The sequence below is a fragment of the Pleurodeles waltl genome, chromosome 8, assembly GCF_031143425.1.
Source record: "Pleurodeles waltl isolate 20211129_DDA chromosome 8, aPleWal1.hap1.20221129, whole genome shotgun sequence".
In the NCBI taxonomy this organism is placed as follows: domain Eukaryota; kingdom Metazoa; phylum Chordata; class Amphibia; order Caudata; family Salamandridae; genus Pleurodeles; species Pleurodeles waltl.
The window spans coordinates 648528730-648555865 of record NC_090447.1 but is presented as its reverse complement, the minus strand read 5'-3'; positions in this window follow the sequence as shown (position 1 = coordinate 648555865).

The window sequence follows — 27136 nt, the reverse complement described above, 5'->3', positions numbered from 1 at the left end:
ACTGTATAGCTTTACTCTGCACCTGAGAGAGGTTCCTTGATCATTGCATGTGGGTAGCCTTTTACATCAGATGGTAATCTATGCAGTTGCTAAGAGACGACACCAGGCAAACCTGCAAATGCTTCAGTAAGTAGTACGTTCCCAGGAGTAATATTAGATGGAGTTAGAACTTGACATCTTATCATTACTTTACATTTGGTTGTGTCCTGTGTACAGCAGCCTACTCTGATGGAGCAACATGGCTCACAGCATATATAGGGTAGCAGAAAGACGCACGATCACTGTCATTTAAGTTGCTGCATGTAACAGTTGCAAACTTGCCTCACAGTGCAAGTGTGCCTGCATTTGTCCTAGGCAGCCAATGCAGCCCAGCCACAGGGCAAAAGGCTAGATTTTAAAGTGTTTTGTAAGATACAGTAATGATTTTTTCAATGTGCCTGCAGACATAGCTTTGGAGGAGGGAGACTATCTTTGCTGCACTGTGTGGCAATACCTATTACATGCCCATCTTGTAACACTCACAGGACAATATGTAGACTATGCTGTGTTCCACATACATTATAGGGAAACAAACATCATGAGGAGGAGCTCACACACTCGGCCATTGCACACTGTTTAGAGCTGCACTGCCTTCAGATTGTGGTAGAGGTTCTGAAGCGGAACACATTGTAGTAGCCCACATCATCTTACATGCATGGCGATTGTGTCAATTATCTACAGTAGTATAAAGTGGCATATGTGACGATGAAACCATAAATTGGCTCTTGTGTGCTGTTTTTTGGGAAAAAAAGCCCATGTGCATGTGTGCTTTCTTTACAATTGATCATTTTTACATGTTCAGATGACACTAAGCCTTTGTCCACAGTGCCAAGCTTGGCCATGAGTGGCTGGGCCCAGACCTGGGGCACCAATATTACAAAGAGGCAAGCATGCAGGGGGCTGCCTGACTTAATGTATCCCACTTGGTCTCAATCCTTTGAAAGACTTTGTAATCATTCCTTAATGTACCTCAGACTAATTTTTAGCACAGTATCAATCACCTGCCCTCCTCCTATTTTCCTCTATCCTACTTGGTCTCAATCCTTTGAAAGACTTTGTAATCATTCCTTAATGTATCTCAGACTACTTTTTAGCACTGTATCAATCACCTGCCCTCCTCCTATATTCCAGAACCTCCTGCTGTCACACTACAACAACCCCCACAACAAACATAAAATGTTGTTTCCACCCAGGACGCCGTCCCTGTCAATCAGATTTAGGGCTGGTCCTGTTTGTCCAAGACAACTGTCACTTATTATATGTGATGATATCTGCAATTATATTAGATCAGGCAAAATTCAGCCATTCTGCATGCTACCACATTGGTGGGATACACTTCACTGTGAGGTTTGTCAAAGGTACTGCAGTTGATGATTTGTGCTCCAAACTTCGTTGTGTGGAATCTGTAACACACTTTGCTGATGCAGAACTCAGCAAGGCTGCTACCTTTGAAGCTAGGCACTGCTTAAGCATGTGTTGAAACATTTATTTAGTTTAGTTTTGGTAATGTGGCATTCCTGCCCTGACCTTTTAATGTCTGGCACTGCATCACATTGCATTTCTGTTTGGATGGAATTGATTAATGTGAGGCATGGCCCCATGTTACTGATCGGGTCTGATGACATGATTGTAACCTGTCGAGCCCTAGTTCTAGTTGACAAGATGTGGGTGCCTTTATGTTTACTGTGTCTGTGACATAAAAGCATACTTAAATATTGGATTTAACATTTATTCTTATGTTACACATTTTACTTTTTAGTACCTCTTTGTCCATAACAGTTCTAGTTTCTTGAGCAAAACAATTTTGCACAATCTAGCTGCGTTGTCAACTACCAGCCACTGTGTGTTGTGTGTCCCCTCCATCATCCTCCTCCTCCTCCATTGGCTCTTGATCATCTGGGTCACCGTCCCACAGGACATTTATCCTTACACAGTTATTATGGAGGACTGTAACTGTAGTCGTAACTGTAAATGTAATTGTATTTAAATAGCGCTTACTACCCCTGGCAAGGAGTCAAAGTGATTTTTGGTGAATAGCACGCTACTCTAGAACCCAAAATGATTAGTGGTGGATTAGTATAGAGAAATATGAGATAATTTGAGCGGTGAATATGTTGAGTCTGTTAGTTGGATTGAAAAGAATAACGGAGGGATAGAAGAGGGAAGAATCTAGAAAGTGTTAATTGGGAGATCATAGTAGTAAGATAAGGTTTGTGATGAGTAAAAGGAGAGATGGAGGAGGGAAGAGTCTGCAGAAAGGTATTAGAGAGATCATAGTAATAAAATGATGTTTGGGATGAGTCAAAGGAGAGATACAGGTGGGAAGAATTTAGTAGAGCTGTTTGGGAGATTGTTAGACCTGGCATCCTTGGTGTGGTTTCCTTTATCTTTTTGCCTCTACTTCCTTTACTTTTGACTGTGTGCTGGACTTCATTTTTGCTGGCTTTTGGTACCCTGGGCACTTTACCACTGCTGACCAGTGCTAAAGTGCAAGTGCTCCCTGTATACATTGTGATTATGATTGGTTATCCATGATTGTCTTATTTGATTTATCTAGTAAGTCCTTAGTAAACTGCACTAGAGGTGCACATGGCCTGTAAATCAAATGCTACTAATGGGCCTGCAGCCCTGATTGTGCCACCCAACTGAGTAGCCCTGTAAACATGTCTCAGCCCTGCCATTGCAGTATCTGTGTGTGCAGTTTTGCACTGCCAATTCGACCTGGCAAGTGTACTCACTTGCCAGGCCCAAACCTTCGCTTTTACTACATGTAAGTAACCCCTAGGGTAGGCCCTAGATAGCACCATGGGCAGGGTGCAGTGTATTTAAAAGGTAGGACATGTACTGGTGTGTTTTACATGCCCTGATAGTGAAATATTGCCAAATTCAGTTTTCACTATCGCAAGGCCTGTCTCTCCCATAGGTTAACATGGGGACTGCCTTCCCTACCTTTAAATGCCGTTTCCCTTTGGGAACAGATAGAGATGTGGAGTTTGGGGTCTCTGAACTAACAATTTAAAAATACATCTTTTGGTAGAGTTGGTTTTTAGATTATCTGTTTGAAAATGCTACTTTTAGAAAGTGGGCATTTTCTTGCTTAACCCTTCTGTGCCTCTGCCTGCCTGTGGAATCCACTTACAGTTGGGCTATTTGTGAATTCCCCGAGACAGTGTCACAAAGGAACCTGTGGTGTGTCCTGCATATCCTGATGGGTCTTCCTGAGCTAGAGGAGGAAGGAGGAGCTGACATCTGCACCTGAAAGTGCTGTGCCTGTCCTCACACAATGCAGTCTCCAACCCCCTACAATGTATCTGGGGCCTGGCCTGGGCAAAGCAGGATCTTGTGAACAACAGAGACTTTCCTTTGAAGTTTGCCGACTTCAAAGGCAGAAATTAGTATAAGTAGTGGACTCAAGACCCCAGATTTTTAGAATACTTCTGGATCAAGAGGAACCTCTGCCAAGGACAAGAGCTGAAGAGCTAGAGGAGGAGTACTGCCCCTTTGCTGTGTGTGCTTTGCTGGGTTGGCCTGCAGTTGCTGCTTTTGACTTAAAGAGGAGAAAGGCTGGACTTTGCTATGTATCCTGTCTGTAAAGATTCTCCAAGAGCTTGCCTCCTCTTAAGATGTCTCAGGGACATCAAAGACTTCACCTGCCAGCACCTGAGCTCTCCTGCTGAGACATCCTGGCTTGCCAAGTGGTGCCACATCTAGCCCCTGGGCCCCTGGAAGGATAAGGTGGCAGAAGCAGAGAGAAAATTCACGCACTGGAGCACAGCAGCAGAAAAAGTGGCATAGTGCCTACACCGTGGCTGAACAATTGGTGCAGCGCCAGTAAAGTCCATGCATCGCCAGCTTAGCGCAGATTCATCTGCCGTTCTTCTGGATTTTCCACGCATTGTCCCTGGGCATCAAAATCTTCAACATTACTGCAAGGAACCAAGGCTGCTTGTCTGAAAACCGAGGCATTGCTTACCTGGCGGAGAAAGAATCAATACACAGCCTCACTTACAAGTAAGGAATTGACATTTCACTTGCTTTTCCAACGCAGGCACGCTCGCCTGTGCGGCTTTAGTTTTTGTGCACACCAAGTACCTTGTGCTAAAACATCACATTGATTGATTTCTATGGATTAAGACTCTTTTTCCTTAAAAAATTAATAGCTTGTTTATGTTGGATTTTTGTTGTTTTGATCTTGTTTGATTTAGATAAATATTGGCTATTTACCTGATCTGGTGTGGAGTCCTTCTGTGGTGTTTTCACTGTGTTACTGTGTGTGTTGGTGCAAATACTTTACACATTGCCACTGAGATAAGCCTGAATGCATGTGCCAAGCTACCAAAGGGGTGATCAGCAGTTATATGAGCTGTGCATCTACCTCAGCCAGACTAGAGTGAGGGTCCCTACTAGGACAGGGTGTAAACTGGCTGCCAACTAGAGACCCCATTTATAACAGAGATCATAGTAGTAAACTGAGGTTTTAGGTGAGCCAGGAGGAATAGTGGAGGAAAGAGTATAGGAAGGGTTATTTTAGGGATCAATGTAGAAGAATGAGGTTTGGGATGAGTCAGAGAGTGGAGAAAGAGAAAATAATGAGAGATGTATATGGTGAGACAGAGAAGAACATTGACAAGTTTTTTTTCTCTTGTACAGTAGGATGAAATAAATAAATACATAGATACATGATTACATAGAAAAGGAATATCTGTCTAAGGAAGCTAATATATTGAGATTTAAAGTTGTTTTGTATATACACAGATTTTGAAGAGCTGAAGTATTTAAAGGTAATTTATTTGTGTATTTTCATATCTTGTAGTGCTTGTAGATAAATGGTTGTGATAATATTTACCTATTGTGATAGATAAATAAAACAGAGACATATAAGCATCTAATCAAACAACTTATATAAAAACTATGCAATGATCTATGAACATGTTAAGCATAGAATAATAGGCAGTACAAGAGAGGTAGTAGCCTGGACCTTGTGTAGAAATCCCAGATGGAGGAAGATGCGTCGCAGAGTTTTCATGGTGATGAAGCTTGATCTTGCTAATTTGTCAACTTGGACATTCATTGTTAACTAGAGGTCCATGGTAATTCCACGGTTTCTTGCATCCTTAGATACTTTAGGAGGTGTTCCCAGATCATCACGCGAGGCTTAGAGTGGCTACGAGGCAACTGAAGATTGTTGAGTTTACAATGTCTTTGGGGCTTTCCAGTTTAAGGAGTATTTATGTGTCATCTGCAGAGTTGTAGCATGTGAGCTGAAATTCATTGATCATTGCCAGTAATGACTTCATATAGATGTTGAAAAACATAGGTGAAATGGTTGAGCCTTGAGGGACCCCTGCTTTTGTGAAGTAAGGAGTATGGATGACATTTGTTTTGTTTTGAAGGTAGTATGTGTGATCCAGTCGAGAGCAGTCCCTTCTGTGCTGACCTCGTGGAGTCTTTGTATTAGGGTGTCATGGTCAACTATGTCAAAGGCAGCTGAGAGGTTCAAGAGAAGTAGTGCAGAAACTCTGTTGTGGTCTACTGTGTTTTTAAGATCATCCCAGATCGCAATGACGGCATATCCTGTGCCTCTTCCTGGGATGAATCCAGTTTGGTAGTCTGAAAGTATTGCTTTATCTTCAATGAATTGTGACATCTGGGCAAATGCTGATCTTTCTATCAGTTTGCCCAGAAAAGGTCCATTTATAATTGGTCTGTAGTTGTTGGGGTCTGTAGGAGGCTGGCCTGGCTTGTAGTGGGTACCAGAGGTACTTACACCTTGTGCCAGGTACAGTTATCCCTTATTAGTGTAGAAGAGGTGTTTCTAGCAGCTTAGGCTGATAGAAGGTAGCTATGGCAAAGCAGCTTAGGCTGAACTAGGAGACATGTAAAGTTCCTACTATACCACTGGTGTCATATGCACAATATCATAAGAAAACACAATACACAGATATACTAAAAATAAAGGTACTTTATTTGTATGACAATATGCCAAAAGTATCTCAGTGAGCACCCTCAGTATGAGGATGACACATATACACAAGATATATGTACACAATACCAAAAATATGCAGTAATAGCAAAAGGAAGTAATACAAGCATCGCAGTTACAATAGATTGCAATAGGAGCACATAGGTATAGGGGCAACACAAACCATATACTCCACAAGTGGAATGCGAACCACAAATGGACCCCAAACCTATGTGAGCTTGTGGATGGTCGCTGGGACTGTAAGAAAACAGTGAGGGTTAGAAAAATAGCCCACCCCAAGACCCTGTAAGGTAGGTGTAAAGTGCACCTACAACCCCCAGAGAGCACAGAAGTCGTGATAGGGGGATTCTGCAAGGAAAACCAACACCAGCAATGCAACAACAGTGGATTTCTGGACCTGAGTACTTGTAAGACAAGGGGACCAAGTCCAAGAGTCACAACAGTGTCGAGAGTGGGCAGGAGCCCAGGAAATGCCAGCTGAGGGTGCAAGGAAGCTGCCACCGGATGGAAGAAGCTTGGTGTTCTGCAAGAACGAAGAGGACTAGGAACTTCCGCTTTGGAGGATGGATGTCCCACATCATGAAGAAGCTTGCGGAGGGATTCCCACGCAGAAAGACCGCAAACAAGCCTTGCTAGCTGCAAGGGTCGCGGTTAGGGTTTTTGGATGCTGCTGTGGCCCAGGAGGGACCAGGATGTCGCCACTTGGATGAGGAGACAGAGGGGGCGCCCAGCAAGTCAGGGAGCCCTCACAGAAGCAGGCAGCACCCGCAGAAGTACTGGAACAGGCACTTAGAAGAGGAGTGAACCGGAGTCCACCCGAAGTCAGAAAAGGGAGTCCCACGACGCCGGAGGACAACTCAGAAGGTTGTGCACTGCAGGTTAGAGTGTCGGTGACCCAGGCTTGGCTGTGCATGAAGGAAATCCTGGAAGAGTGCACAGGAGCCGGAGCAGCTGCAAATCACGCGGTACCCAGCAATGCAGTCTAGCGTGGGGAGGCAAGGACTTACCTCCACCAAACTTGGACTGAAGAGTCACTAGACTGTGGGAGTCACTTGGACAGAGTTGCTGAGTTCCACAGACCACGCTCGTCATGCTGAGAGGGGACCCAGAGGACCGGTGATGCAGTCTTTTGTTACCTGCGGTTGCAGGGGTAAGATTCCGTCGACCCACAGGAGATTTCTTCAGAGCTCCTGGTGCAGAAAGGAGGCAGGCTACCCCCAGAGCATGCACCACCAGGAAACAGTTGAGAAAGCCGGCAGGATGAAGCGATACAAGGTTGCAGTAGTCGTCTTTGCTACTTTGTTGCGGTTTTGCAGGCGTCCTGAGCAGTCAGCGGTCGATCCTTTGGCAGAAGGTGAAGAGGGAGATGCAGAGGAACTCTGGTGAGCTCTTGCATTCGGTATCTGAAGAATTCCCCAAAACAGAGACCCTAAATAGCCAGAAAAGGAGGTTTGGCTATCTAGGATGGAGGAAAGGCTAGTAAGAAAGGTAAGAGCCTATCAGAAGGAGTCTCTGACGTCACCTGCTGGCACTGGCCACTCAGAGCAGTCCAGTGTGCCAGCACACCTCTGAATCCAAGATGGCAGAGGTCTGGGGCACGCTGGACGAGCTCTGGGCACCTCCCCTGGGAGGTGCAGGTCAGGGGAGTGGTCACTCCCCTTTCCTTTGTCCAGTTTCGTGCCAGAGCAGGGCTGGGGATCCCTGAACCAGTATAGACTGGCTTATGCAGAGATGGGCACCATCTGTGCCCATCAAAGCATTTCCAGAGACTGGGGGAGGCTACTCCTCCCCAGCCCTGACACCTATTTCCAAAGGGAGAGGGTGTAACACCCTCTCTCAGAGGAAGTCCATTGTTCTACCTTCCTGTGCCAGGCCTGGCTGGACCCCAGGAGGGCAGAAACCTGTCTGAGGGGTTGGCAGCAGCAGCAGCTGCAGTGAAAACCCCGGAAAGGCAGTTTGGCAGTACCCGGGTTCTGTGCTAGAGACCCAAGAGATCATGGAATTATCCCCCCAATGCCAGGATGGCATTGGGGTGACAATTCCATGATCTTAGACATATTACATGGCCATGTTCGGAGTTACCATTGTGACGCTGTACATAGGTAGAGACCTATGTACAGTGTATATGTGTAATGGTGTCCCCGCACTCACAAAGTCGGGGGAATTTGCCCTGAACGATGTGGGGGCACCTTGGCTAGTGCCAGGGTGCCCTCACACTAAGTAACTTTGCACCCAACCTTCACCAGGTGAAGGTTAGACATATAGGCCTGTGTAAGAATTGTCAGGTCTCCCTATGGGTGGCAAAAGAAATGCTGCAGCCCATAGGGATCTCCTGGAACCCCAATACCCTGGGTACCTCAGTACCATATACTAGGGAATTATAAGGGTGTTCCAGTATGCCAATGTGAATTGGTGAAATTGGTCACTAGCCTGTTAGTGACAATTTGGAAAGCAGAGAGAGCATAACCACTGAGGTTCTGGTTAGCAGAGCCTCAGTGAGACAGTTCGTCATCACACAGGGAACACATACAGGGCACATACTTATGAGCACTGGGGCCCTGCCTGTCAGGGTCCCAGTGACACATAGACTAAAACAACATATATACAGTGAAATATGGGGGTAACATGCCAGGCAAGATGGTACTTTCCTACAGGGTCATGCATATTCAGGTTTGTTTTCTTTAATAATCAGTGTTTGTATATGTTTTTTAGGCTTTTTTGAAAGATTCCTGTAGTTAAAGAATTATTGATGATTCTTCTTACTGGCTTGCCAGCAGAGGTAGATAAAAGAATGTTCTTGAAAATGTGTGATGGACAAGGATCAGAAGGGCAGCTGGAAGTCCTAGTTGCTTTGGCCAGATTCATATCTTCACTTTGTGATATTTGTTTGAAGGAATGTAGAGGTCGGGATGGCTTACTCTTGGAGGGGAGGTTAGGAAATGAGTTGGTGCTGGTGGTCTTCCTTTGTATGTCTGCTTTAGCTGTGTAATGAGGTGCCAGTTTCACACAATTAATTATAGTGTGATGGGATGAGTTCCTTCCATGCATTTACCTTTATGAAATTCAATGGGATTTTATTAAATTATTTTTCTGCATATTTAGAATTTTGAATTCTGTCTGAATATAATATTTCTTTAACATTTTTGATTGTTGATTTGTTTATTCTGTTAAGTTTGAGTAGGTTAAGTTTGTCTTGATTGCTGTTTGTTTTGAGCTAGGTTCGTAGCAGCTTTCTGATTTGTTGTTTTATTTCTTAGTTATGTATTTCTCCAAAGTGCTTGTTTTCTCTTCTCCTGTTTTGTTGTTCTTAGTGGTATTAAGATACTAAAAGCTTCCTCTAGTCACTCCTAAAGTTTTTAAATACAATTTATTGTGTCTTGCTCTGTGTTGGCTGTTAGTTGTGTTTCTAATTACTTAAAATTGAATTTGTTCCATGGTTGATAGGTGGATACATGTAAGGTGGTCTTGGGTGTGTTGATTTGTGGTGTTTTATGTTGAAAAGCTACCAAATGATAGTCTGACCATGTGACTGGAGTAATCTTTGAAAGGTAACTAATTCTGGATTTGCAAAATGCTATCTAGGAAGTGTCCAGTGATGTGTGTGGGCTTGTGTATGATCTGATGTCGGTTTAATATGAGTAGGCCAGTGATTATAGTTTTTGGATGGGGCATATTGGGTTTTTCATACCAAATGCTTCCGTCCCCAAGAGTGCATAAGTTGGAGTATAGCGTTATAATGTTTGAAACTGTATATAGAAGTATATCTGGGAATGTTGCATTGCTAGGTGGTGGTCTGTAAAGGGTGAGGAAATTACAGGGGGAAATTGATGAGAGTCTCATAACCTTGTACGGAAATGTTGTCTTTTTTGGTGAGATTTATTGTTTGCTTGAATACAACTGCTAGTCCACCTCCTCTTTTGCCTGTATGATTTTGTGCAATAGTTTGATAGCCTGGAGGAGCAGCTTCATGCATCACTGGAGCCATGTCATCTCTCAACCATGATTCAGTTATGAAGCGTAATTCAGGTTGTGTGTCAGTGAGTAGGTCGTATATGTGGTGCTTGTATTTAGAGAGTGATCAAGCATTTATTAGTAGGCAGTTTAGAGATTGTGTTTGGTGGTGGTGTGACTTTGTTTTTTAAAAGAATGAGCATTATATATGGAACTTATGGCAGGTGTGCCATTCGTGATGGTATTAACCTTATAAGTGTTGCAATAGTATTGCTTTTCTATATCGTATTCCTTACATGCTTCAAAAGTATTTTGTTGGGGCTGTGTGTGTGTCGGTGTTGGAGATGGTGTTTGATTTAGAAATGGTGAGTTGTGTTATTTTTGCAGAGTGGCCTTGTTGTGTAATAGACATAGAGATACAAGGTTATGAAAAGCAGCATGTTGTTTATTTTGTTTGCATCTGTTCAGGGTGGAAAGTGTATGGGTTAGGGTTGGTGGTTGAACACATGAGTCATATTTTAAGGCTCTAACTTGTGCAATGGATGACAGGCGGGTGAATGAGAGTTGTGTTTGTTGTTGGTGAAGATTGAAAATTTGGGACTAAAGATCATTTAAGATGTGTGTTATTTCTGTAGTCATAAGGGTGGGACTGGGTGTATGTTTCTAATTTGTGATCTAAAATATTATGAAAATGTTTGTGTATATGAGAGTTTGATGTGCTGGTGTGTGTGTGTATATGTTTTGTTTTTGTGGAGGAGTAAGTGGAGATGTTGATGTAGTGGTTTTCTGAAAAGGAGTTGTATGTAAAGTACTGTTGGTTAGTGGAATTTGAAAGGCACAGCAAGTGGTGATGTTTTTTTGAGAAGAGTGTATGTGGGTGTGTAACAGGGGATGAATAAGAGTTATGAGCATTTGTGTTATATTTGATCACTGCAAGAGGCAGTATGTGTGGTGGTATAGAGTGTATGGATTGTTTGGGTGTGTGTCTTTGGTAAAAAGAGAAGGAAGGTGTTGATGGATGATATGATGAAAGGCTTAGTATAGGTTTTGGTGTGATATAAAGATGTCTGTTAGGAGTAAAGTAGAGGATAGAGCTGATGTCTTGTATGAATAGGGAGTGTGTCTGGATGCATCAAAAAGATGTGTAATGTGGTTTTGTGTTGTGTTAGTGATGTATGAATTTGCTGGTGGTATGGGACAGAGTGGTATTTTGTGTCTGAGTGAAGGTGCTATGTGTGTGAGTTGGGGTAGAAGGGTGTGTAGGGGTGTTTGTGTAGTGGTTGTTAAGACATTGAAATGTGGATCGTGTTCGCTTGTAGTAAATGAGTAGACTGAATTCGCTGAGGCTGTGTTTTAATGTGTGAGGTCTTGAAGAGTTAAGGTGGTGGCTGGTAAGTGGCAAAAAGGGCTGCAGTTCTATCCCTAGGCCCAACCCTGCCCAAACAGGCCCAAACAGGCATTTGTCCTTGTCCTCTTCCCCCTTGGCTGAGATACCTGGGCTAAAATGCCCAGGATGAGACACCATGAGCCATAGCCTTAAAAAATAGCCCTATGGTCTAATGGGAACCTTAGCCCTAGCCCTAACCAATCAGAACCCTAACCATAAATCCTAGAGCCAATGGGAGACCTGGTCCTAATAACCAAGGACAGTCCAAGCCCTAACAGACAATAAAAGCCCAAACACTAAGCCCTGAGCCCTAGAGCTCTAGGCCTAACCACCAATCTGAGCTCAAACCCTAAGCATTTAGTCCAGTAGAAACCCTAGCCCTAGGAATCACTCAGAACCGTAGCCCTAACAGTTAATCAGAACACTAACCCTAAGCTCTTTGTTCAATAGAAACCTTAGCAATCAATAAGAGCACAGATGTAACAACCAGTAACAACTTATATAAGGGGCAAGTGACCTTAGGCACAGGCTGTTGGGGCAGGGATGTGCTCCTGAATTCAGAATATCCTTGGATAAAGACAGACTCAAACTACAGTTGGTAGCTTCCTAATTCAATTCTGCATGTAAGGCCCAATTCCGAAGTCACTAAAATATTGTTTTTTGCACACTTAAACAAACTACTTTTTCAAGCCAAAACAAGTGCTACATACACTTTCCAAACATAGTTTAAACCATAAAGCAGATTAAGCAGTCTCTCAAACACTTTGATTAGCTACTGAGGTGTATGTTGCCTTTTTGCTTTGCAGGGAGGAAGGGGCATTTAGTACAGTATAGGGGAAAAACTAGGATAGAAAGTATACACAGAACAACATCTGTGATCTTTCCACCTTCTTTGTCTCTTGCTCACTGGGCTGTTTAGGGCACAGAGAAGCTGGGGGTCATAAAGTGGAGGTGGCTATCTTGGAGTTCCCTATACAAACTTAAAGTGGCAGTGCAGGTGTGAGAAGAGGGCTCAGGGTTGCCTTGGAGCTAGAGGGCCAATCAGCAAGCACAGGCTGTTGGAGCAGTTACGTGCTCCTGAATTCAGAATCTTCTTAGATACAGACAGGCTCAATCCACACTTTGTAGCTTCCTGATTCAGCTATGCAGGTAAAGCCCAATTCTGAAGGCACTAAAATATTGCTTTTTCACACACTTAAACTGATCACTTTTCCTAGTCAAAAGCAAGTACTTCATACACTTTCTGAACACAATTTAAACCATAAAGCAGATTAAGCTGTCCCTTAAACATACTCTAGTGAGCCACTGATGTGTATTTTGCAGTTAGACCTTATCGGGGGTGGCTTAGTACAGTATAGGGGAAAAACTAGAAGAGAAATTTAAACAGTCACAGGTACAACAAAAGAGCAGTCTTAAAGTACAAAATTCACAGACATCAAGAGGCAAATTTAAACTGTCACATGTAGGGGGAACACTCTCAAAAACTCATTTCAAGACAACACAGTATAAAGTCTGCGTTCTTACCATCTTCTTTGTCTGTTGCTCAACAGGTTGTTTAAGAAATAGAGAAGCTGGGGTCACAAAATGGAGGTGGCTGCCTTGAGGATACCTACACAAACCTAAAGTGCCAGTGCTGGTGTGAGAAGAGGGCTCAGGTTTGCAAGGGAGCTAGAAGGCCAAACAGCAAGCATAGGCTGCCGAGGCAGAGAACAGGGAGATGCTCCTGAATTCAGAATCTCCTTGGATACAGACAGGCTCAATCAACACTTTACAAATTCCTGCTTTAGCTCTGCAGGCAAGGCCCAATTCTGTAGCCACTGAAATACAGCTTTTTCATGCACTTAAACGAATCACTTTTTGAAGGAAAAAATGAGTGCCTCATACTCTTTTCAAACTCAGTTTAAACCATAAAGCAGACTAAACAGCCTCTTAAACACACTCTGGTTAGCCACGGAGGCACAGACTAGTATGATCTAGCATACCATGGAGGGCGAGTATAGTAATCTGCCCCCTGACATGTGTAGGTAACTAAACCTGGACTTGAGCACTCCAAAAATGCATCCCACAAAATTGTGGGTCTTTGCCAGTGCCTGATTGTAGTGTTGTTCAAGGTCAGTCTGTAGATATGCTATTGGGGTCATGACCCAAGACTGAAGACCATATCCTTGCTCAGCTCAAAGTGAAAAATCCATGACATATGTAAGTGATTTTGCTGTTTGTTTCATGTATATGTGTGTCATGTGTACAGAATAACTCATAAACATGTCTTACAGCATTTCACGTTATGTATTATATGTATACAGTTGTACATAGCTTTACAAGTCTCTTCCTGCTCTCTGTTTAATAGCAAATAATGATCATGGCCTGGTACCTTGGACATTACTACATCCTGACTTTCATGTTTCTGACAGTGTCACAGCTGTTTAATAGTTCACTTCCTTTCACATGTGATTTTGGTGCATACATGTGGTACAGGTCTGACATGTAACATGTATTATCTTTTTTATTGTCAGGCTTCATCTATTGTTTTTGACTGAGTAGTTGTCATGGTGCCCTTTGATTGACACAGATGTCTTCTAATGTGGGCCTTCTAATGTGGGGCACACTGATGTTGTAACAAGTACTTGTCTACTAAAAACCTAGACACAACACTGAAGATTTTAGCATGTATGTTAATGACTCTAACTTGTAGGCCAAACTGCGCTTCTATGCCTTGACTCTGTCATTGATGTCACCACTAAATGTTGACATTGGTATTCTGAGTATGCTGTAATGCCATGAACAGGTTGCTGATGTCTGTCATTTTCACAGCATTGTGTTGGACGCTGTGAGTTTCACATCGTGATATTGAAATTCATTTCATTTGGGCAAATGACACCATAAAAGTGGTGAAATATCACATTGCTTACATATGTCAATGTGGCTTATTCACTATGTATATGTGTGCACACACACTGTCACACACTGTCAGTATGGGTGAGACATATCTGTTTTGTCAATGAGCTAATCAGCTCGGGGATGGGGTGCGCATCGGTTTTAGTGACTGCGTTAAATCCGTGGTAATCCACACATAACCTGAGTTCTGGAGTGGCACCAGGAGCAGCAGTTTTTGGGACTAAGACCACAGGGCTGGCCCAAGGGCTACTAGAGAACTCAATTACCCCAAGGGTCAACATTTTGGGTTCCTCACCCTTCATGTTGGCCATAACCTTGTCAGTCACTCTGTAAACCTTATGTTAAACAAGAGGACTGTCCCCAGTGTCCACATCATGTGTATACAAATGAGTGACCCCTGGGATCTCTTATTCTTTTGAAAATTCATATCTTCACTTGTGTATGTTGGATTTTTGTTTGGTGATCAGGAGACCTTGGATCCTTGGTCATGTTTGATTTGGATAAATATTACCTATTTTTCTAAACTGGTGTGGTGTCTATTTTGTAGTGTTTTCACTGTATTACAGTGTGTGTTGGTACAAATACTTTACACATTGAATCTAGAATAGGCCTGCCTGCTTGTGCCAAGCTACCGATGGGGTGAGTGGGGGTTAACCAGGTGTGTTTCTCCTTTGCCCGGAGTAGTGTGAGGGTCCTCCCTCGGACAGGGGGTAACCTGACTGCCAACCAAAGACCCCACTCCATTTATAACATATATATGTATATAACATATACATTATTACTGACAGGTAGTCAGTCTTTCAACCCACCCTTACATCACATCTTGAGGTAGAATGAAATGAAAGAAGAAGTAATAACCTAAAGCTGTTTTTATATTAAAAGGATCACGATAATTATAATACCACTGATTTATACAATGATAATGGGAACGATTCCAATACTTTCTGCTCTGGTCCTGACCCTTCACAAAGACAAAAGGTGCCCACTGTCATTAAAGACATCAGTAACCCAAACTAATGTCACTTATTTTAGATGTCCGAGATGATGTTCCATGTCTTATTCAGCACCCTAATTCCACAGCTAGCCTATCAGATATTAGAAAGGATACATTTTTCACCAAGTGTGGTTGTGATCCAAAGAATGCTATTGAAAAGGACTGGATGTTCTTCCAGGACAAGCTTTTAGATGTGGTGGATGGAGCTACTACGATTTTAGCACTCACAGAACCAGCCAGTAAATCCAAGAATTTAGTAGACTATGGGCCTCGTTACAACCCTGGCGGTAAATCCCGCTTACTGCCGTGCCGACTACCGACAATATACTGTGACCGCGGCGGTATTCTGCTATGGGTATTATGACCCACACAGAGAATACCACCACAATACAGACACCCACACAAGTCTGCCAGACCAAAGGTCAGTGATAAACTGGTGATAGCAAAACCCACACCATCACGGCAACAGGAATACGCCCACAGTATCATGACCCACGAATCAACGCAGCAGTCTTTCAACCGCGGTAAACCATTGGCGGTACATACCGCTGTGCTCAAAATACACACACACTTAAAAAACTACACCACATTGGACAACTCAAACTACACACACCTGGCACACATACACACACCACACCCACACACTCACACCACTATAAAACACACACCCACATTACCCACAACTCCTTACAACCAAAAAAAAGAGACCAAGCACAGAGAGACAACAAAAGAGCACACACTCACTCAGATGCACAGAACACCATCACTCATACACCATACACGCACATCACATCATATATCCCAACACATCACCCCACACATCACCTCACACATATCACTCATACCACATCATGGCACTTCAAAGACACCCCAGGTTTTCTGAGCAGGAGCTAATCGTCATGGGGGAGGAAATCATCCGAGTAGAGCCACAGCTATTCGGATCACAGCTGCAGCAGACGTCCATTGCGAGGAAGATGGAGCTATGGCGGAGAGTCGTCGACAGGGTGAACGCTGTAGGACAGCATCCAAGAACCAGAGATGACATCAGGAAGAAGTGGAATGACCTACGGGGGAAGGTGCGTTCCGTGGTATCTAGACACCAGAGAGCAGTACAGAGGACTGGCGGTGGACCCCCACCTCCTCCCCCACAACTAACAACATGGGAGGATCAAGTCTTGGCTATCATGCATCCTGAGGGCCTCACATGAGTAGCAGGAGGACTGGACTCTAGTAAGTCAAATCTTAACTACTTTATCCCCCACCCTACCTGCATGCTATCACATTCCTCCACCCATACCCTCACTCCCATCACTCCATCACCTCACATCCACCCCACCATCACAACCCACACATCCCAATAACAAGCCCTGCATGCAACAACGATGCATGGACACCCATCACAGCCCTGCATGGACACCCATCACCACAGCATGCCCAACAGAGAGACTCACCAAGCCCACACAATCAGCAATCACACAAGGACAAGGCAACAGGGAAAGCACAATTCTATAATGGAAACACACCCATTGCACAAGATGGCACACACAGATACAATAACAATGCATTTGCATCCCAACAGGACCCCTAACTAACGTCACCGGACAGGAGGTGCCAGCTACATCCAGTCCCCCCCCAGAAGAGGCCCACAGTGATGACAGCAGCTCTGCACGCCTGGATCACGATGACCAACCTGGCCCATCTGGGACCTCTGGACAGTCGGTTACCCTGCCACAGTCCCAACACACCACAGAGCCTCCCCCCTCAGGAAACACCAGAACAGCACCCACCCAGCGGGCCCATGCCACTGTCCCCAGGACACGTCAATCAGCAGTGTGTCCACCACTACAGGGAGCCCAGGCAACCCCACTAACCCAGGACGATCAGGGACCTGGGGTCAGTGGCAGTGGGCACACGGTTCACCGGACAGAGGCACAGGACAACAGGGAAGTTGGGAGGACTGCTGTGCGACAGGTGGAGGACAGGCCCAGGGAACCGACCCTCCACGAGGCACTCTCAAACATCATGGGAGCATACCACCATTCCCAGGAGACCATAAGTATGGTACTGGCCAAGTTTCAGGAGACCCAGCGGCTGCAGCAGGGACAGTACATGGGGATCAGGGAGGACCTCACAAAAATCTACACCATCCTGGTCACCATAGCAGGGCTGCTGGCTGATATGGGCAAGACCCTGAGGGAGGCAGTGGCACAACAAAGGGCCCCTGACACTAGCCAAACCAATGAACAGCCTTCCACCTCTGCCGGCGCTAGTGGAAAGGAGGCCCCGCCACAGGACCAACAGGCCACCAGGAACCCAACCCCTTGCGAGGGAGAACCACCCCGCAAACGGTTCCCTGCGATCCAGGCGGAAGACAGAGAACATTGCCAAGACCCCCGCCAGGCAAAATGACTCTCCTGATTGTCACCCTTCTGTCCCACTCTGTCACCCTGTCCACCTTGAACTGCCATTGCTCCCCTTCCGATGCCCCCTTGGACATGCACCTGTGATGCCAAGAGACTGGACTCTACCATGGACCTTCCTCCACCATCACCACAGCCCCTTGCACATACCCCTATACTTATTAGCACCTAAATAAACACCCTTGAAACAAATACAAATCTGGAGTCAGTCTGATGATTCACAAATGTATTAGTACAACATTAGCAAAGCATTGCAAGGCATATGTACATTCACTCATACCAATGTATGACAGTTGTTGGGCAGCAGTACACATACAAGAAGCCAGGAACAGTCAGTGGCCATAGACAGAGGGTAAGAGGCACCCATGTACAATGTCCTAAAGTATACTGAAATGTGAAGAGGAGTTACAGTCTCTTGCCTGTGTGTCACTGGAAGTACAGCAGGATAATGTTTGTTATGTTGTCAACATCTTCTTCCTCTGCCTCCTCTTCCTCACTGTCCACAGCTGCCACAAGACCATCACCAGGCTCATCCTCCAGCAGAAAAGACACCTGGCTTCTCAATGCCAGGTTGTGCAACATACAGCAGGCCACGTTGATCTGGCACACCTTCTTGGGTGAGTAGTACAGGGAGCCACCTGTCAGATGGAGGCACCGGAATCTGGCTTTCAGGAGGCCGAATGTCCTCTCAATAATCCTCATAGTTCACCCATGTGCCTCATTGTAACGTTCCTCTGCCCTTGTCCTGGGATTCCTCACTGGGGTCCGTAGCCATGACAGGTTGGGGTAACCAGAGTCACCTGCAAATATCGTGGGACAATTGTGAGACACACACTAACCCTTAGGGACAACCCCATACCCAGACACCTACTCATACTGTGTGGGGACCTTGGGCTCACGTATTTGTCACACCCTGTGCCTCTGGAGTTGGCCCATCATATAAGGGATGCTGCTATTTCGCAATATATAGGCGTCATCCACAGAGCCAGGATATTTGGCATTCACATGGGAGATGTACTGGTCCGCCAAACACACCATTTGCACATTCATCGAATGATAGCTTTTTCTATTCCTGTACACCTGTTCATTTCTGCGGGGGGACAAATGCCACATGTGTACGTCAATGGCACCAATGATGTTGGGGATATGTCCCAGGGCATAGAAACCAGCTTTCACTGTGGCCAAATCCTCCACCTGGAGGAACACGATGTAGCTGCGCATATGTTTCAGCAGGGCAGACAACACCCTGCTCAACACGTTTGAAAACATTGGCTGAGACATCCCTGATGCCATGGCCACTGTTGTTTGGAAGGAACCACTTGCCAGGAAATGGAGCACTGATAGGAGCTGCACTAGATGTGGGATTCCTGTGGGCTGGCTGATAGCTGACATAAGGTCTGGCTCCAATTGGGCACACAGTTCTTGGATTATGGGATGATCAAGTCTGTATATGATTATAATGTGTCTGTCCTCCATTGTCAAAAGGTCCACCATAGGTCTGTACACCTGAGGTTGCCGCCATTTCATCATCTGCCTCAGCGGTTGTAGCCTATGGAGGAGAATGGCGAGCAGAAGGTCATTTACTACATAGATAGCACAACTGTGTCTGAATTGATGTTACAGAAGCAGTGTGTGAAATCGAGAGCCAGTATATGTGCTAATATGTGCTGTGACGCAGTTAGGTGCCATGCCATGTGCCCCACTGAAATGGCAGCTGCCTGACCTGTGAGGAGGGACAAGGGGAAATGAGGTAACTGCGCTGGCGTTGTGCAGCGACACAGTAGGCGGTCGAAGACTGCTGCGGAACTCCGCATTGGTTTTCATTGGGCCCTATGGGTTCCAGAAGCCAATGGCGATGTATGCTGGCGGTGACTGTACGCACTGCCGCGAATGTCACCGCCATTTTCTACCCATTAACTCACTTGATACCTGACCATCAACAGGAGAGGACCTACACTGCAAGTGCTGCTGTGACCTGTGTCTAGATGCAACAATGGCTCATGTGTCTGGGGAAAGGGCCCCTGCCTTCACTGCGGAGGAGTTGGAGAAACTGGTGGATGGGGTCCACCCCCAGTACACTCTTCTTTACGGTCCTCCAGACAAACAGGTGAGTACACTGTGAGCATGATGCATAGGCGATGCCTGTTTGGAGTGGTGTGGATGTCAGCCACATTTTGGGGGGTACTAAGGGGTCCTGGCCTGACTGCTGCATGAGAGGTGGTCAGTGTATATGCGTCAGGGCATGGGTGGGAACTGGCGGGCATTGAGTATGACGGTCTGGACGGGTGAGTAATTACATTTTCCACCGTCTTTACCCTCTAGGTCAGCGCCCACCAGAAGAAGGGTATTTGGCCTGCCATCGCCAAGGAGGTGTGGACCCTGGGGGTCTATCACAGGCGGAGCACCCACTGCCGCAAGAGATGGGAGGACCTGCGCCGCTGGACAAAGAAGACGGCGGAGGCGCAGCTGGGGCTGGCCTCCCAACGTGGAAGGGGTGCCCGTCGCACCATGTCCCCGCTGATGTTCCGCATCCTGGCGGTGGCCTATCTGAAGTTGGATGGGCGCTTGAGGGCATCACAGCAGCCACAAGGGGGTGAGTACAGTTTCAGAAAACTGACTTTGCGCGCTTTAGGATCTAGATGGCTGGGGGATGTGGGCTGTGGGTACCCCTAGGCCAGGGCGATCATGCCAGGGTAGGTCCCTTGTTTGCAGGCTCTGAAGCACCCCTACCCCAATGGTACAAGTGGCCAAATACTAGTGGGCAGGCTCATGTGGGTGTCAAGTGTGCAGGTGCTGGCGTTAGACATTGTACCCCATGGACTACCTTAGTGAGTGGTTGGGCATGGCCTAGTGCATAGGGCAGCTCAGTGTGCGTTGTGTACACCAACGGTAGTGGTTTGCTGGCATTGACCATGTGTGTCCTCTGTCTATCCCTCCCTTCTTGTTTTGTCACCCTGTCCTTGAGTGCATTAGCATCAGCTGGCGGAGGAGCAGAGGCACCCGCGACGGAGGGAGCTGCATCCCACATGGACCATGAGGGTGAATCCACAGAGGGTGAAGCCACCAGTGGGACGGAAGGCGAGGGGAGCTCCACAATGTGGACAGGAGGGGATACGAGTGACAGTGACTCCTCCTCTGATGGAAGCTCCCTGGCAGTGGCGGACACCTCTGTGCCCACCCCAACAACAGGTACAGCCACCACCACCCCCCACCAGCACCGCCCTGCCAGCATCCCCTCAGTGTGTTTCTCGTGCCCGCTCACCCAGGAGGGTGGGCATCTCCTTCACCCCAGGCACCTCAGGCCCTGCCCCAGTCAGCACTGCTGCCCTCAGTGAGGAGGCTGGTGACCTCCTGAGATCCTTCACTGTTGGGCAGTGAACCATTCTGAATGCCATCCAGGGTGTCGAGAGGCATTTGCAACAAAAACATGCAAACCCTGGAGGGCATTCATTCTGGCGTGGTGGCCCAACAAAGAGCATTTCAGGCTCTAGCCTCAGCACTGATGGACACCATTGTCCCTGTGTCCAGCATTCCCCCTCCAACTTCCACTACCCCAACCCAATCCCCTCTACTCCCGCCTATCCCAAGCATACCTTCAGACCAGCATGCACACACATCAACACACAAAAGTGGCTCAGGAAAACATAAGCACAACACATTATCACACAGGCACTCACACAAGCACCATACCCATGCACACATACCAACATCCATTGCCTCCACTGTGTCCCCCTGCTCCTCTTCCTCCACCTCCCTCCCAGTATCGTCTCCACTCACACCTTCTTGCACTACATCATCATCCACTGCCTCCATCACCAGCACGCCCATCAGAACACACCCCTCACGAGCAATCACCACCCCCACAACCATTCACACGTCCCCTGTGTCCTCTCATAGTGTGTCTGTGAGCCCTCGTCCCAAAGTACACAAATGCAGGCACACACCCACTCAACAGCCATCCACCTCACAACAGCCTCCAGCCCATGCACCTTCACCCAAACTCAGCAGACGTACACCTCCTACAATCACTACATCTTCCTCCACTCCCACACCCCCTCCATCTTCCCGTCCCAGTGTGTCAAAAAATATTTTCCTAGCTAACTTTGACCTCTTCCCTACACCTCACCTCCCCGCCCGTCCCCTAGGGCCAGGATGTCTAGATCCCAGGCCAGCACCTCAGCCACCAAACAAGGTCCGCTGTGGTTCCTGCAAGTCTGGGAGGATAGAAGGGGGCACCAGTCAGAGCTGCCAATTTGCCACCTACAGATGGTAAGGACCACCCGATTCCGCCATGTGCCAAGGTTAAGAAGGGGCCGGCATGCAGCAGGGAAAAATTGCACCACCCACCCAGCAAGGCCTCATCCAAACCCAAAGAGGACAGTGCCAAGGTCCCAGCAGCGACTACCAGGGTGGGGAAGGGACACAAAAGCAAGGGCAAGTCACCTCAGGGCACAAATACTCGTGGTGAGTGGCTGGTGACCACCACTTCCCCAGACAGGCCAGCAACCTGAACGACGGTCAGCACCGCCGCAACAGCCGCCACCTGCACTGCCACCTGCACCGCCACCTGGCCTGCCATCTGCACCACCCCCTGCACTGCCGCTGCCACAACGACAGTCACCAGCATCCTCCACAGTGATCAGCCGTCCGAGGCTGCCGGAGACGGTCTGGTGTCTCCCTCCACTACTACAGACACCTGCACCATGGGCAGCACCGGCAGCATCTCAACCGCAGACACCGCCACAGCCACCGCCATTTGCACCGCACGTGCCCAGGCGGTGCCACTATATCTGACATCAGCAGCATCCCCAGTGGGCAGCCGTCCGAGGTTGCAGGTGACGTCCTGGACCCTGCACATACCACTTGAGGCACCACCACCAGCACTGCCAGCAGTTTGCAGCCTAAGTCGCCGCAGGATGGAGTGTGGCTCTGCCTCCATGGAGTATCATGCTACCTGTTCTCTGCACATATCGTGGCTCAGACACCCAGGTGAGGGAATGGGAACTGCCACACCCCAGGTGCAGCATCACTGAGCACAATGCCCCCCTCCAGAACCAGTGGAGAGATGCATCCACTCTCCCAATCCTTGGCAGGATGAAGCTGACTGGGCACAATGCCCCCTCCAGAACCAGTGGAGAGATGCATCCACTCTCCCAATCCGTGGCAGGATGAAGCACCCTGGGCACAAAGCCCCCGCCAGAACCAGTGGAAGAAGGCATCCACTCACCCCCTCCTTGCCAGGATGAAGCAAGCAGTGGGCAACCCACCCTCTTGAGAGACTTGAGAGACTGTGGCTTTGCACTCGACAGGACCAAGCAGTGGGCAAACCACCCACTTGAGAGACTGTGGCTTTGCACTCACCAGGACCAAGCAGTGGGCAAACCACCCACTTGAGAGACTGTGGCTTTGCACTCCCCAGGACCAAGCAGTGGTCCTGTTGCCCTCTCAAGGAGCAGTGGCGTAGTACCATCTTCCGGCTGAGGTGCCCCCCTCACCTTCCCCCGAGGTGCCTGTGTTTTTTCAACCTGATGCCCCTGCAGTGTTCTCTCCTTATTGAGGCAGGAGTCATGTGTGGGCTTCGCCCATGATTTTTGGGCCCACTGGTCCATGGATATTTACAAGGGACACTGTAGGGCCTTCTGTACATAATGTAAATATTTGTATATACTGATAATTTGATTGCTATATATAAATGTTCCAAAATATCATTGGTTAAACTCATTTCCTTTTGTCCTTGCGTTCTTCCAGGGGGTGACGGGTGTATCTGTAATGTTGTTGGATGTGTTAGTGTGTATGGTGTTGTGGGTGAGGGTGGAGGGTGGGGGAGTTGCATGCCGCATGTGTGTGTCACTCTCTTTTTCCTCCCCTCCTCTCCTGTGTGCTACGTGCAATACTCACCGTCGTCGTAGCCGCCACCTTCTTTCTACTTCCTGGTGTATTAGTAGATACACCAACATGGGGAGGACCTGCAGTTCGGGGTCCATGGTGTCCTGGTTCTTCGTGGAGTGTTGGAAGGTGAGTGGTTCCCCTTCAGTGTACTATTTCCGCCATGCTTTTGATGTCGTTGGTACCGCCTCGGAAAAGGTGGCAGATTGGCCTCTCATAATAGGGTGGGGGTACATTGTCTTCCGCCTGTCTGTTGGCGGTGACCGCCGCGGTGTTTGTTGCTACCGCCCTGGCGGTCGGAGTGTTAAAGTGGCTGTCTATGTTGGTGGGTACAGCCTTGGTCGTAATCCCATTTTTGTTTTACCGACGGCCTGTTGGCGGTGTTACCTCCGCTTTAACACCGACCGTTAGGGTTGTAATGAGGGCCTATGTCTTGTTTAAATGGGGTCAATTAGATTTCTATTTTGCCGGTATCACCAATGTGGATATTTTTCTGGAAAAACACAAAGAGCCTGATTTAGTGTTTGGTGGATAGTTCATTGTTCCTCTGTCATGGAGGGACTGATCTGTCCATCAAGCTGACTGATATCTGTCTGCCATATTTAGAGCTTGGCCTGATAGACCAACGTCCGTCATGCTGTAGTACAGCCTGTCCGCTGAACCTCAGGTCTCCATCATTGGTCCCCTGCCCACCATCGACGAATAGAACTCCATCAGTGTTGGTATGGTGGACATTCGTCAGCCAGATTTAGAGTTGTCCACTGTCAAAGTGGGTCAGAGAGACCAATGGTGGATGAGTTTTTGATGGTTGAAGAATCTGTCAAAGGTGACAAATGTATCCTTCAACACACACCTGATAGGGGTAGAGTCAACAACATCTGCAGCTCACAGTACAAAAGACACTTGCAAAACCTACACAATTTACCACTCACAACACAAAGCACCAGCTGCTGGCCTATGTCATCGTTTTACAAAGTCTGGAAGGAGACAACACATGTTCTCTGAAAATGAGTTAACTATAATGGCGGATGAAATAATTAGGGTTAAGCTACGGTTGTTTGGAGCGCCTGTCCAGACTCAACAATGATCAAGAGAAGGGAAATGTGGAGCTGACCAATTTGCATAAGTATGCTAACTGATGCCTGTCACAATGCACTACTTTTGTTATGTAGCACAACATTCTTATTAATAAAACACAATACAATATCAAACAAAATATTTGTGGTAGTTGAAGTTAAAAAAGACGAATCCATGCCACTAGGACAATAATGTTCCAGTTCTGATTTTGAAATAGCATATCACTGCATTCTGAGAATTATTCTTTTTAAATATTTTAACATATTCTACTAACAAAAATGAGCAATTGATCAGGGCCACTGTCTGGGCTTTATGAAATTTAATATCGAGGCATCTTTGTTCGAAGCTGGACAGACTGTAGCGGGCCTTATAATATGGATTAAAATACACTTGAACTGTGTCAAGAAAATTTATATAAATCAAGAGATTTACTGGTTGCAAGATTTTTAACCTTTAAGGCTTTCGGGCCTAGTCTTCTGGTAAACATTTTTAGCAGATTCACTTTTCAGAACCAAGAGGCGCCCACCAACTAGACAAGCTTCTACAAAATAATGTGGCTATTGGGTATGAAATAGTGGCTGGGGACTTGAACGCTACATATGAACCTCTTGATATGGTAGCTAACCTCACTGAGCAGGAGAACGAGGAGCAGGGAATTCCCAGGCTGGATCAGGTTGGCTTTGCCTGAAACTCTAAAGTGCCATTACAAATAGCATCCCTTGTGCTAAAACATGGCATTGGACCCTGTAAAGGATGAACGAGCTCAGATAAAAATCTAAGCCATACTTTTAGTGGGTGAATTGTAAAACAAGAATTGATTACATCTTGTTGGATATATCTCAATGGCATCAGCTGACTAATATGCAGGTAATGGAATGAATAGACTGTGACCACAAAGCCTTGGAATTGGAACTGATCCAACCATTTAATTTTCCTCTGGTACAAACAGAGGGGGGAATAATCAACCCCATAGTCCACAGTAACAACAGACAGAGGATCAAGTAGTCCAAAATTGAGGAGGATGTAGCTGTTTTAGCACAAATCCACTCTGTTGCAATCATTGTGTGATTTTAAAGAACGTGAAGATGAATCTCAAAAAACGACTAAGATATATGGTAGAATACGTACTGAACTTGAACTTTTTTTCCTTAAGGAAAAGAGGGGTAAGCTGGTTAGCAACAGCAAAGCAGAATGGTACCATGAGCACTGCAAGGAAGCCAGGGCTGAGCTGGTGGTCATTTTGAAAAGTGGCTACAGGTCTTTAATGGCGAAAAAAGGCAAAATTATAAAATAACACAAACTGTAGCTAAAACAAAATGGGAAGAGGCCTTTTGGGGAGATCTTGCCACTGCAGCAAAACTCAAAGACGGTAAGTGGTTCTGGCACCTAATAGCCAAGGAATCAGAGAGCCAAATAATTGAAGAAGTGTACCATACTTAACCACTGTTTTAGGTTCCTCACTTTAGTTCACTCTATATGGTCAAGACAGATACTCAAAGGGTGGCAGGTGGTAATGATTGTACTGAGCTATTTCGTAACTTGGGTAATGTTGACCCCCATTATGTTTACTTTGGAAGACACTAGGGTGGCTCTTAACTCATATCAAAAGGATAAAGCACCAGGGTTAGATAAAATACCAGGTAATCTTTACCTATCTGAACAAGAAGTGTGTTGTGTTAGCCTCAATCATACCTTTAATGCAATTTTAGAGGGACTGAGGTCCCCAACACTTGGTTGGGAGCTTTGGTGGTCCCTTTCTATAAAAAAAGGTGACAAAGGGGACCCATCAAATTATAGGCTGATAAGCCTAATTGACATCTCACAAAAACTATTCTGTACGCACTGTTAGGGAGGCTAAACAAATGGATGTACGAGAATAAGATACTATCTTGCCTATAAGCTACATTTACAGTATGAGCAATATTGATCAAATATCTAGGTTCTTATCATTTCTATGGAACTACATGACTATTAAAAAAGGGCACATATACGTGGTATTAGTAGACTTAAGAGCAACCTTTGATTACATCCTCAGAGGTAAATTGTGATCTTGTGTAGCCATTTTAGTTATAGCTCCATGCACGTTATTTTAACACACTAGGCCAAGTCGTAGTGCACTCTAACCTAGATATATTTTATTCAGCTTTATTATATTTTTGTTACAATAGCCACTTTTAGGGTCTTGGTTTATTTTCTGTTTATCTAGCTGTTTTGCCTAGGCCAGCACTCCGTTCTAAAACAAGACATTCTTGTTCACTCTGTGCTTTTTCCAAGGCTACAGCAACGTACATTGCCGGTGGACGTGGTATAAGTTTAGTCTCTGACATTCGTAGAAAACATCCTTACGTAGGGACATTTTCTCAGAATATGAGTTGTTTTATTATAAAAACACTTCCATGTCCCCTACACGTTAGAGGAAGATTCCAGCCAGAGATATACATCTGTATGCTGATTGCCGAATGTTTCGCTGCAGCTGTTTTGCAGATCGTAGGCCTTTGCTCAGG